This window comes from Triturus cristatus, chromosome 6 (assembly GCF_964204655.1).
Source record: "Triturus cristatus chromosome 6, aTriCri1.1, whole genome shotgun sequence".
Lineage (NCBI taxonomy): Eukaryota > Metazoa > Chordata > Amphibia > Caudata > Salamandridae > Triturus > Triturus cristatus.
In genome coordinates, this window is record NC_140589.1 from 1,066,495,450 (window position 1) to 1,066,508,748 (window position 13,299).

Below are 13,299 nucleotides of genomic sequence, written 5' to 3' on the forward strand. Positions count from 1 at the left end.
GATTTCCGCGGTGGCCTCTCCGAAGGAGGTGGCCATACCGGCTCGCCTTCGCTTCGTCCAGCTAAAGATCCTCCACCGGGTTTACATGACGGGGCCAAGGCTTCTGCGTATGGGCTATGCCGAGGATGGGCTGTGTAAGCGTGGGTGTGGTGCTTTGGCGACTTTTTTGCATATTCTGTGGGAGTGCCCGAAGGTGGAGCGCTTCTGGCGTGGTGTGCATGAGGTCCTGCGAGTGGTTACGCGTGTCGCGCTGTTGCCTGAAGCGAGGAGATGCTTGCTGAATGTGTGGGAACCAACTGACTACTCGGTTCCGCAGACACGATGGGTGACTCTGGGATATATGGTAGCTAAGCGTGACATCGCGCAGCTGTGGGGGTCCCAGAGGCCCCCGGCGGTGTCGGCCTGGAAAGAGCACATGGATTGGTGCATGTTCCGAGAAAAGGTGGTGTACGTGGCGAGAGGTAAGCCTGGGGCGTGGGTGAAAGTTTGGGGCCCCTGGAACGCCTACCGCGGGGGTATTTGTGAGCCACCGCTGCTGCCGGCTGCCTCGCCAGCTCCGTCCCCCTAGTTGACCCCCTCCCCCGGCCCCGGGCACAGGGTCCCCCAGTCCCTGCTCTCTTCCCGTTCCCCTCTTTAGATTCTTGTGGATGGTTGGGGTCCCCCACTTACGGAGCACGTGCTGTCACTTCGGATTGCGGGTTGCCTTGCAGGTGTGGTTTTTGTGTGTTGTTGTGTTCTTATAAAATGAAACCGTATTGCGGGCTCGGAGTTATGTGGCCCACGTCGTTGATACCTCCTGATCTACCTCTCCGCAACGCCAAGAGCCCTTTTTTTTGTATGTATGTCATATTCTCCTGTCACTCTAGCGGCCGGCCGGAAGGTTGTAGGCCCATACTTGTATATATTTGAAAACTGCAATAAACGGTTTCAAACAAAAAAAAAAAAAAAAACTTTGATTACATGTCCTTGTTATGATTTATCAGTTCAAAATGATATGCATATTCCTTTTTTTTTGTAAATTTTATATTAGACCTAGACGAATGTATGTTGCTCCATTGTTAAAGATCATGGAAATCAATCGATGTCACCCTGCCTTTTTAGCTGTACAGAAATCGGATAGTATTTTCACTGTTGTATTTATTTCCTCATTTTTTAAAAATGCTTTTAATTACGAAAAACAATCGTGATCTGAACTTATGTGGAAATTTCTCCTTTTGGCTTTTTTGTACTTTTTTGTACTTTTATGGTTATCTTGTTATAATAACCGAATAAAGTTTATTTGATTTGATTTGAGCCACTAGTCATTTTAGTTAATGGTGTTCCTACTAAGAATAAGAAAATTTGGCAAGAGTTAGTGGATGTTAGAAATGTGCAAAAGGCATCATTGTATCTGTTAAAAAATAATGAGTACTATAGAAATGTGTTTGTAGGAGAAGAAGAAATAGATTCAGCAGAAGATACTGAAACATTAAGTGGACAAATAGAAAAAGTGGACATGTCCAGATGTGAAGAAATCTATGAACATTACAGTGTGCATCCACTTTATTCCAAAGAGGGAATGGGGAATACGATTGAGTAGTTCCAAATGAAAAAAGCAACAGGAAGTCCCATGAGTGTATGGGAAGAGAGCTTGGAAGCTCTTTTTTTCCTGCAGTTGTTTCCAACAGGAAAAGGTGGACGATATGATGAACGTCCTGTGCAGATTCCTGCATCTGAATATCGGACAACAGGATTATATGCAGAAGATCCAAGATTTCGACAATGTATATGTTTCATCTTCTGTTTGAAAGTGACTTGTCTGGACTTTCATATGCAGTAAATCACATTTTAAAAACTGGAATGCATCTCCAAAATGTAACTGCAAAGGATTTTATGGATAAAGTGCATCAGAGAGATGATCATTTAGAATCTCAGTTGATTAATCTGATGGCATGTCAGCGTGGGACTAATGTATATTGGTACCGTCGACATGGAGAACTGAAATGTATGCTACGGAACTTGGGAACTCCTACATAGTTTGTTACACTAAGCTGTGCTGAGTATGCTTGGGATGATTTACTTGAATTTCTTCGAGAGGCAAATTCCAATATAAAAAATATTGAATACAAAGACACCTGGAGAATTGTGCTCTTTGGATCCTGTCAATGTATGCAGATATTTCAATCATAGATTTGAAGCTATGATGTCTTTCATCTGCAATAAAAAGAATCCTCCTCTTGGAGAAGTTGTGGATTTCTTTTGGAGAAAAGAGTATCAAGCAAGAGGTGCTCCTCACATACATATGTTGTTATGGATCAAGGACGCCCCCAAATTTGGAACAGATTCAGATGAAACTGTTTTGTCTTTCATTGAAGATTATGCTACATGTGCTCTTCCCAATAGCAGAGAAGATAAAAACTTAAAACAACAAGTCTTACGATTTCAAAGCCACAGGTGTGGAAAATACTGTCGACGAAAGTACAAGTCAAACGATAAGTTCTATACCAAATGTCGTTTTGTATTATCCAAAGGAAGAGTGAACAGTTTTATGTCAGCTATGCGACATACCATAACAAGAAAGTCTCTGAAAAACACCTACAACTTAAGAAGAAGCGAAGAATCGAAATACATAAATGACTACAATCCAGTTATTTTATCCATGTGGAACGCTAACATGGATATTCAGTATGTTGTGGACAATTCCATTGCTGTTGCTCGATATGTAACGTCTTACATTACTAAATCAGAAAAGACTGAATTGAAAGAAATGTAGGAAGAGATTTCTCACGAGAAGACTAAGTAAGAAATTATACAGTTTCAGTTTGAAGATGTTATCGCATCGTGAAATTGGAGCATATGAATGTTCAGATCGGTTATCATCTGCAAGTCTATATTCCAAAAGTAGAAGAATCATTTGGGGGAGTCTAGGTCTTGCAGGAATGCGAAATCGGGTACTGAAATCTGTTCAAGAAATTGAATATTTAGCAGAAAATGAACCAGAAAGTACAGATATTTTGAAAACGAATATGTTGGACACATACTACCCAAATAGAAGTCATCATCTTGAGAACATGTGTCTCTATGAAGTGCTGCAAAACTACACTTTTAAACGGAATACTACAGAGAACATCAACGATGGAAAATATGGAGTGATTGGTTCCGAAGGATGTCTGGTGAAACAAAGGAAAGGAAATTTAATTAATCACAGGAAACTGAGTTGCGACACTGCTGACAAAAGGGAATTTTACTATTTAGCCCTTTTGCAAATTTTCAAACCATGGCGTTCAGAACTGGAATTACTTGGAGATTTTCCCAGCTATGAAGATTCATTTAATGCTTCTAAAGATAGCATACAATGCAGTGCTTTCGCAAATTATGTCAAAATGTTGAATGAGGAAATTGATCAAGAAGCTATAATTGCAGCTGAGATTGCTAGAGACAGTTCTAAAGACAGTCAAAGTTCTGCTGCACTGAGTCAAGATCCACTAGGACAACCAATTGTTGAAAATGAGGCAGCGATTGCAATGAATGAGGTGGAAACAGCAATGTATCAAGCTCAAGAAGATGCAATACAGTTAGGAAAGTTGGAAGAACAACTAAATGTTGAACAGAAACAAATATATCAGCAAGTGAAAGAGCAGATTGACCATGGATTACTTCATGAAAAGAGAGGGTGCTCATGTACATCATCTCAACCTATCCGAATGTATGTGAGTGGTCAAGCTGGCACAGGAAAAAGTTTCTTAATTAAAGTAATTACAAGTTATCTGCAGAAAACAACTGATTCGCATTTGTCTTGTGTACATAACATTAAAGGAATTACTTTACATCGTTTACTAATGCTGCCAGTAGAGCATGAGAACATATTGGAATACCACAAGCTATCTGGAGAAGCTTGTTGTGAAGTTTCAAGAGTCCTGAAGAAAATGAAACTTCTCATTATTAATGAGGTGTGCATGGTCTCAAACTTGATGCTTGCCTTTGGGCATTTAAGAATGCAGCAAATTCTTAAAACAGAGTATGACGTGTTATTTGGAGGAAAACACGTCATAGTTTTTGGAGATCTACTGCAACTGACTCCTGACCCATGAAGATACCAGAAAGTCTCTTGGCAGTGTTGGTAATGTGAACATTTGGAGTACTTTTGAATACAAAGAACTGACGACAAATATGCGACAGGCAAATGATGCTGAATATGGAAGTATTCTTCAAGATATAAAAATTGGAATTCTTTCAAAACAACGCAAACAACCTTTGGAGAGTCGATTACTTTGCAATGTCTTTCCAAATGAAAATGCAGTTCCTGCAAAAGTGTAGGTGGAAATTGCAAAAAATAAGTCAGTGATTTGCTTAATGCCAACACTGCGCGAGTGTTCCATATTCAACAAAGAATTATTGAAACTGGAAAATGAAGAAATTGTAAAAATGGAAACCATTGATAAAATACTGCATGAAGGAATCACTATTATTTTGACGGGAAAGTTGAGATAAAAACTGGATTGTTTAGAAAAAAAAATATCTAAAACTGCTGGTTTAGAAAAGACACTATATGCGTGTGTAAACTGTCAAGTAATTTTAAGGCGTAATTTGGATGTAGAGAAAGGTTTAGTTAATGGTGCAATGGGTAAAGTGGTGGATTTTATAAATTATCAGAAAAAAGAAGGAATTGAATTTTTAAAAATTAGATCAGATTGATGAAGTTAAAGAAATTGGTCGTTGTTCTGTTCGTTTTTTGCTTGTTAAAGATTTATATGTCCGTATGAAACAATTTCCATTTTCTCTGGCATATGCAGTGACTATTCATAAATCTCAAGGATTAAGTGTAGACAGTGCATTGGTGAACATTGGATCTACTGTATTTAAAGACGGTATGGCATATGTTGCTTTGTCGCGAGTCAGAACATTATCTGGTTTGTTTTTGATTGATTTTGATGAGACAAAGGTTACTGCAGATGCAAACTGTGTAAAAGAGTATAATAGATTAAGAAGGGTGTATGCTCCAAATTTAGGTCAATAGCCTGTATTTGAAAAGCATGTGGTTGGTCGAAAAAGAAGGTTAGAGAATATCTGTTCTGAAGGTGTCAAGAAGGGAAAAGAACAAGATAATGTTGTGATTGCAGGTAAAAAGAAATTGGACACTGTTGAAGAGATTGTTGGTTATCAGTTTGAAAATAGTTCTTGTGTCAACTGCTATGCTAATGTAGTGGTCAATGTTGTTTTTGATCTGGAAGGTTTGCAAGAACAAATTATGCAGAATCGGGAAAAAAGATTTTGTTCTCTGTTACATTCTGTTTATGAAAAATTGAGAACAGATAGAAGTAAAATACAATGTGTTTCAGATGTTCGTAGTCTTTTGGATGTGTGTTCTGGTTCTACACAATTTACACAAAATATCCAACAAGATGCTCAGGAATTTTTAATGTATATGCTTACCATTTTTGAAAATGAAGGTGTAGAAATAGAAAATATTTTTGGCCTTTCTTACAAATGGGAACATTATTGTGAAAATTGCATGTATACATGTAGCACCAATGTAGACACTGAGAGATTTCTGTATTTAACATTACCAGACTGTAAATCAGAGTCTTTCAATAAATGAGTTAAAGGTGCAATTCAAAACATGGAGTGTAGCCAATGTAAATCAGAAATGTTATCCACATTATTCTTAACAAAATATGAAAAATACATCAATTTAATGATGCAACGTTGTACAGCTGACGGAAGAAAATTGGATACTTTAATAAAGCAATTTGTAGCAGCACAACTATCAATATCAGGAAGGACTTTTGTAGCAATTGCAATAATTTTCCATGATGGTCCTTCCACCACATCTGGACATTATACTGCCTATCTAAAATGTGAGAAAGGCTGAACACTTTGTAATGATTCCCAGTTGGTTTTTAAACAACGTTTGCCTAGGGAATTACAAAATTCCTACCTAATATTTTTAAAGTCAAAGTTTTAGGAAGATAATTCACTCTGAGGAATTTATTATTATAATTTAATAGGACTACCATTGGACAATTTACATAAAGAAGAAGTGCAAAAATACTATTTGGCCTCAAGGAAAGGTATATTTTTGAATTATGGACTTTTTGGTGGTCATTGATTCGGTGAATATTTTAATGCAGCAATATTTACAGTTTTTATAAGTTAAAGTTATAAAATTTTGTAAGCTGTAAGCATTTCATATATGTGTGATTTGTATTTTCTGGTATTTTACTGAGAATAGTATGTTGTTTTTTTTTAACTATCTTTCTGATTGTTTTTTTTGCCCGCTGTTAAGTGATGAGTATGATTGAAATCACTGTTTCTAGTGAAATTCAATATATTCTGAGGACAGCAAAAAAGGAAAACAAATTACTTTGTGGAAATTATGCTGTGTTGTAAAAAATGTATTATTACATGTTATATATTTTTTTTCTTTTCTTTCACAGATCCAAATTTTAAAATAAGCAATTTAAATGAATTTAGATTGCAATGAAAATCTGAAAAAAATGTATACCATTTTTTATTCCTATTATTGTGAAGGTAAGTTTAACTAAGTCTCAATATGCAGAATGAGGAGGTCTGAAAGAAGCTGAAACATGTAGTTTTGAAATCTGACCATAATCAGATATCATGTGACCTGCAAAAAAAGAGATTTGAGGGGTTCATAATATTTCCCATTGTACCTATTGAAGGACCGCAATCATTTCAATCATTCTTCTTTGAACATCTTTGCAGACATAACTCTGTGCTTACCTTCTATCATTCGCAAGGAATTTTAAAACCGGAAATATGTCACTTTTTGTAACATAGTTAGCGCAAGACACTCTTTCATATTTACAAAGAGAGGAAAAGGCACTCTGTGCACTTTTTATGCTCCATGTAAATACAACCTCATTATGCACACCACTTTGCGTTGAAATGGTGTTCTATAAGTCTTATTGTGCATAATTGCACTGAATACTCATAGAACAAGACACATGTCTAGATTTATCAGAAATCATAAATCTCGATGTGTGTGTGAATGCTGCACCATTCTAAAATTGGTGTAGGAAGGCACAAAAAGGAGAATTGTTTTCATTTCTCCACATTTTTATATCTTCAATGCATGCTAAAATGTTCAGCATACATTGAAGGAGAAAAATGCATTTTCTCATTGTTTTTGTGCAGGAAGATGTGTCTTCCTGCAGAAAAACAAACAGCACATGACACAGATATCCTTGCACTATGGTGCAAGGGTGCCTGTGTCACCACATGGCTGCAGTTTAAGCAGCCGTGCAGAGAGAAGCATAGATTTGCAACATATTTATGTACATATGTTGCATCCCTGTGCTTCAGAAGTATACAGCACACTGCAGTTAAAGAGGTTACTGTATGATGCTGCAGCACTTCCTCATAGTTCTACACTTAAACATTCACCATACGCTACTAATGCATTCATTCAGTCAATTACGTACTACTCATACATCTAAACTATCACACACTAAAAGAAATTTAGCTCTTTTTTTAAACCAGGAAAGTTAGTTCTTAGAGGAACTTTTTTATCTCTTCTTTCTTCTTTTATTGTTTTTTCGGGGGTTTTCTAATAATTTTGTGATTTTTTTGGTTTTAGTGGAAAAAAAACAACACAAAAAACAGGAGGAACCAAACAATGAACTTCAGGGAACAAAAAAACAAAAAAAAACTAGCAATTGTGACTTTCTTGCCGGCGGCAGATCAGATCGATCGACTGCTCACCGTAGCACAAAGTCCCATTGCACTTAGTGCAGAGCACTTTTAAAAATTGAAGTTGAGGACGGATGCCCAAATTTTGGGCTGATTGATGCACTCTTGAAGTGCTCGGCTGCAATGAGGTGGAAGGCGCAGGAGCAGGAGTGTCTCTCATCCGTCGGCATTATTCTCGTGAAAGATTGTTAGGATAAAGGGTCCTCAGCTGCTTCATCATACTAGCCGTCCTGCAAGAGTATTTTTTGTTAGGATCTCCTCGAGACGGCACTCTTTTGCAAATCTTGCACGTGACCAAGGTGGCATTGGTCTTCGTTTGCCCCTCGGGAAAAGTAAAACATTTCCACACCACAGATGAAAAACGTGGTGTGCGTGGTGTCTCCTCCAAAAATTAATCCTCAGATGTATGAGGAGATGCAGGTGATGCCTGCTGCCGTGAAGCCATTTTTGGTTGAAAAAAGTTAGAGCGAAGTGTAAACTTAGTCTAAAAAAATCTTCTTCTCTGCAAAGAGATGCTCCTCCAAAGAAGGTGAAAGAAGAATGATTGAATTGGGTGGCGTCTTTCAATAGTTAGAACAGGAAGTGTAATGAACCAATCAAATCTCTTTTTTTGCAGGTCACATGGGATCCGCGCACCCTGCACATACGCATCACACACCCAGCGCGCATCCGCGAAATTGAATTAAAAAAAAATATAGGATTAGATGTAAAAATATATTACTTTTAAGACTAGTTTAGAGTTTGTCTTCAATTAATATTCACATGAAATACATATATATGTTTTTTTAAATGTTAAATATTTTGCGGGATCCACGCACCTACCGCGTCATAGACGCATATGACGCATTGCAGAAGCGCGTAAACGTCGCGTATAGGCTGGGAGTCGCGTACCGGTCACATTGCGATCGCGCACTAAACATGTACCCAATGCATACCATGCGCGGATGCTATCGCGTAGGGATGAGAATGGCGCGCATAGGGTGCACGGATCCAAAAACATGGAAAAAATATATATAAAATAAAGTTTTGAACATATAGTTAAAAAACATATTTTTAAAAATATGTTTGAAAAACCCAATAAAAACAAATAATATTTTTTAATTTTCAAAAGAATTAATTGAAAAAATAAGTTTAATTAATGGTGATAAAAAAGAATTTCAAAAAAACATAATTAATGAAATTGACACACTAATTTAGAAAAATATAGAAATACAATGAAAATCATTAAACATGATATCTTTAGAGATAAGTTATAGATAGGAATTAGCATTTAAAAAACCTTAGAAATTAACTGAAAAAACCATAGGTTTCATGCACGTTATAATTAGGAATTGGCTTTTAAAAAACCTTTGAAATTCACTGAAAAAACCAAAGGTTTCAGGGGCATTATAGTTAGGAATTGGCATTTAAAAAACCTTAGAAATTCACTGAAAAAACCATAGGTTTCAGGGGCGTTATAGTTAGCTGGACATTTCCCTCATACAAAACCCTAGAAATTCCCCTGTTATAGTTAGTTCAGCTAACTATAACTCGCGCCCCTGCAATGCACTGCTGATGACGTCACATATTACATCACTCATGACATGGTCAGTGACATCACTGATGAGATCACTGATGACATCTCAAATGACATCACTGATGACGTCATCCATGTGATAAATGAGTGCATCTTCTCACACCCTAATATAACCTTTGATACACCGGCTCAAAATTTCAGACGGCCATTTTGAAAACCATAGATACTCCAATACCAATAACTACATACCCACTCATTGACTCTTAGGTCTACATACATCTCCACTCACTCATTTGTACAGTCACTCATACTTACAGTCACTCCGTACAGGACTATTATATGCATTTATACACCTATATAGACACTCACACACCGCCAATCATCCATTGAGGTACTGACACACCTAGTCAGTCATGCAAATAATTAATCACAGTTATATTTACTCACCTATACAGTTAAACACACTCAAGTTCACTTACTCATAAAAATGCTAACAAATTCTGACGCTCTTATACAATTACTGATACAAGCACACACTCATCCATACAGCCACTCCCGCAATCACACACACTCACATATAGATAGTTATATACTCTTACACACATATACACTGTGTTTCACATATGTAGTCACTGACACATGTACACCTGAGATATACATTCAATCACTAACACACCCACACATACACTCACCCAACCATACAGTCCAACACAGTTGCACTCTTAAAACCATGCACCCATAGAATCACCCACTCACACATCTATGCACAGAGTCACACACACCCTACCCACACAAACACTCAGGCACCCATACAGATACTCAGACAACCAATAAATAACCCATATAGACACTCATATAGCTATTCAAAAAAACAATGCAGCCACTTATACACCAACACACAGCCACATACAGATATTCACACAGTTTAGTCACTAGTCTGCAGTAAGATACATTTAATGACTCACTTATAGAGTCAGTTACGCACCTAGAAAATCATCCATTCACACACGTGTACATCCACTCATTTTTCAACAGACCTTTCCCTATATATAGTAAACATATTAAAACTGTACAGAAACACATACTCACTGGATGATGTCATCAGTGATGTCATTTGAGATGTCATCAGTGATGTCATCAGTGATGTCACTGACCATGTCATGAGTGATGTAATATGTGACGTCATCAGCAGTGCATTGCGGGGGCGCGAGTTATAGTTAGCTGAACTAACTATAACTGGGAATTTCTAGGGTTTTGTACGAGGGAAATGTCCAGCTAACTATAACGCCCCTGAAACCTATGGTTTCTTTCAGTGAATTTCTAAGGTTTTTTAAATGCCAATTCCTAATTATAACGCCCCTGAAACCTTTGGTTTTTTCAGTGAATATATATATATATATGTATATGTGTGTGTATATGTGTATATATACTATCTACTGGCGGTCACCAGTAGATAGTTATAGTTAGGACCTATTTTCCATAGGAAATCCGCAACATAAGTCTGGTGCCGGTTGACGAATCTTCGTGAAATATTCCAAACTTTTGGCCAGCTCCGCTCCTACCCTGAAAGTTTCGTGGTGATTCGTCAGGCGGGGGCCGAGAAAAAAGGGGGGTCCCAAAACACGTTTTCCCCATGCAATTTCCCATAGGATCTGTTGTCGCAGCTACAGCCCGAACCGCTGAACGGAATTACACCAAATTTGGCAAAGAGGTAGTCCTCAGTTCAGACTCGTGCCTTTTGCATAAATGGTGTGAATCCGTTCAGTAGTTCCTGAGAAAATTAGAGTTAAATGTACATATATATCTATGGCCGGGGAGGATCCGCGGACCCAACCCGCACCGTAAGCGTACCCTCCCCCAACCGAGCGCGCACCCTTCCGATCGCGCGCTGAATGCTAATTGGCTGTCGAGTGTCTGTCTACATTCGAAACCAGGAACTGTTGGCGGCCATTTTCTGCCTCGGTAGAAGCGAGGCTGAAGAAGCAAGGGGAATAAGTGTGTAAAACATATAAAGGGGGCAGAGTGGAAATACTCTGACCCTCTAGAGGTGCTTGGGGGGTCCCAGAAGGACCCCCTGGGGCCTCCTTTTTAAAAAATAAAACGGCGAAATGCGCGCAGGGTGCGCGCATCCTATCGTGTTCGGTGCACGGATTCTCTCGCGTTGGGTGCGCGGATCCAAGGAAAAAAAAATTGAAATTGTTGGGAGATAAAGATCAAGCTTAAGTGTTTTGTTCTTGAGTGGCTCTAAAAAGAGCCGTTGTGTTCATTGAGAGTTTTTGGTACTTATAAGTAAGTACCTATACAGAGTCTAAAGTTTTTGAGGAAGACTCTGTTTCCTTCATCAGTAAAGTGTACTCCATCTCTCCTATACATCTCTTGTATATGAAAGCGCAGATTGTTATTGTAAATGGACCCCATTCTATAGTCTCGGAGAAAAGCAGAAACAGATTTTTTCACATGTTTCCTAGCTTTCTCAATCTATGGACAAAAATTATCGGACCAGTTCCATTTCTGCCTTTGGCATATGTTAGAATACACAAAGGCAGTTTTGGGGAAAAGTGAAATCAGTTCTGCAAAGGTGTCCTTCATAAGCATTTCCAGACCTACCCCAGTCAAAGTGCCTAGGTCATTGCCACCACAGTGCACTATTATGAGGTCAGGGTGTTGGATTTGCATGAAGGATTTCACCAATGGCATCAATTGGTTCCACTTTAACCCTCTCTGTCCAATCCATTTAATGTCTACATTTGGCAAACCTAGGTCTTTGTGAATGCCTTTGTTTTCTGCATACCTTTGGCTCCAGAAAATATAGCTGTGTCCCACAATCCACACTCTAAGCATCTTGAAAGGAGGTCTGGATGCACTCAGATGGTCTCTGTAAATGAAATGGCAGTTTGGAAAGTAAGATGTTTCTAAAATGGTGGCAAAGATGCAATTTTGAAAAAAGACAAGAAATCATTGGTTGTTTGACAGAACTTCGTATACTCCTGAGGCGGAAGCCGGGAGCTGAACTGCTTTTTAAAAATTTTTATTTCCTGTGTCACGAATAACTTGTTTGCTAGATTTTAACTTTGCACTCACCCTTCCGGCACCACCAGATCCTGTCCTCGAACCGCCCTCAACAGCGGAGCTATCGCTGTAGCGGAACGCCCCTAACAAACAATTCCAGTCGCCATTGACGGCGAGGGACGAGGCCACGCCTACCCTTAGGCCACGCCCACACGCCCTTTCTCACCCTTTAAATAATGTGTAACCACCGGACGCGCAGCGGACGGGCGCAGCGGGCGCGCCGTTTGCGCGCCGAAGGCGCGCCTAAGGCAAGCCCGTCTGTGCCCGTCCGGGCCCAGACGGCCTTAGGCCCAGACACTATGCCCGATTCTCAAAGGAGCATTACTTACACCCAAGACATGCTTCGAGCATTGAACTCGAATAAACATCCCAAGTGTAAGTACATTCTCAAGGAAGCCAACCCTTTCACGGGCTGTGCCCGCTGCAATCCGACGGAGGAGAAGGAACGTGCTCAAGCTCTACGACTTGGCCTTCTCAATTGCAGATCTCTTGTTAGACACGCTCATGAGATAAATATCCTCGTCCAAAATTCTATGCTGGACATATTGTTTCTCACAGAAACATGGATGACGCCGAACAGCGACTTTAACATGGTCAATGCCGTCCCCCCAGGCTATCAAATATGCCTTTTAAACAGACCGGTCGGTAGAGGCGGTGGGCTACCCATCCTTTATAAAGACCATATCACCTGCAGGATCGACAATGGCAATGTCAAAGACTGCGAAAGTTGCAACTTTATTTTTCAGATCTCGCCTGCAATCTCTCTGTCCGGACTATTAGTCTACCGACCTCCAGGCCCACTTGGGGAATTCTCCAGTACCTTGATGGATCACGCTACACTAAAAGCAACTACTGCTTCTAATTTTCTTCTCCTAGGGGATCTTAATCTCCATTTCCTTGATCCTACGGATAACTCCGCAGCTAATCTATTAACAGACCTTGCGTCAGTCGACCTGCATCTCATGAACTCAAAAGCTACCCATGAAAAAGGCCAGCTTCTGGATCCGATTTTTACGAATATT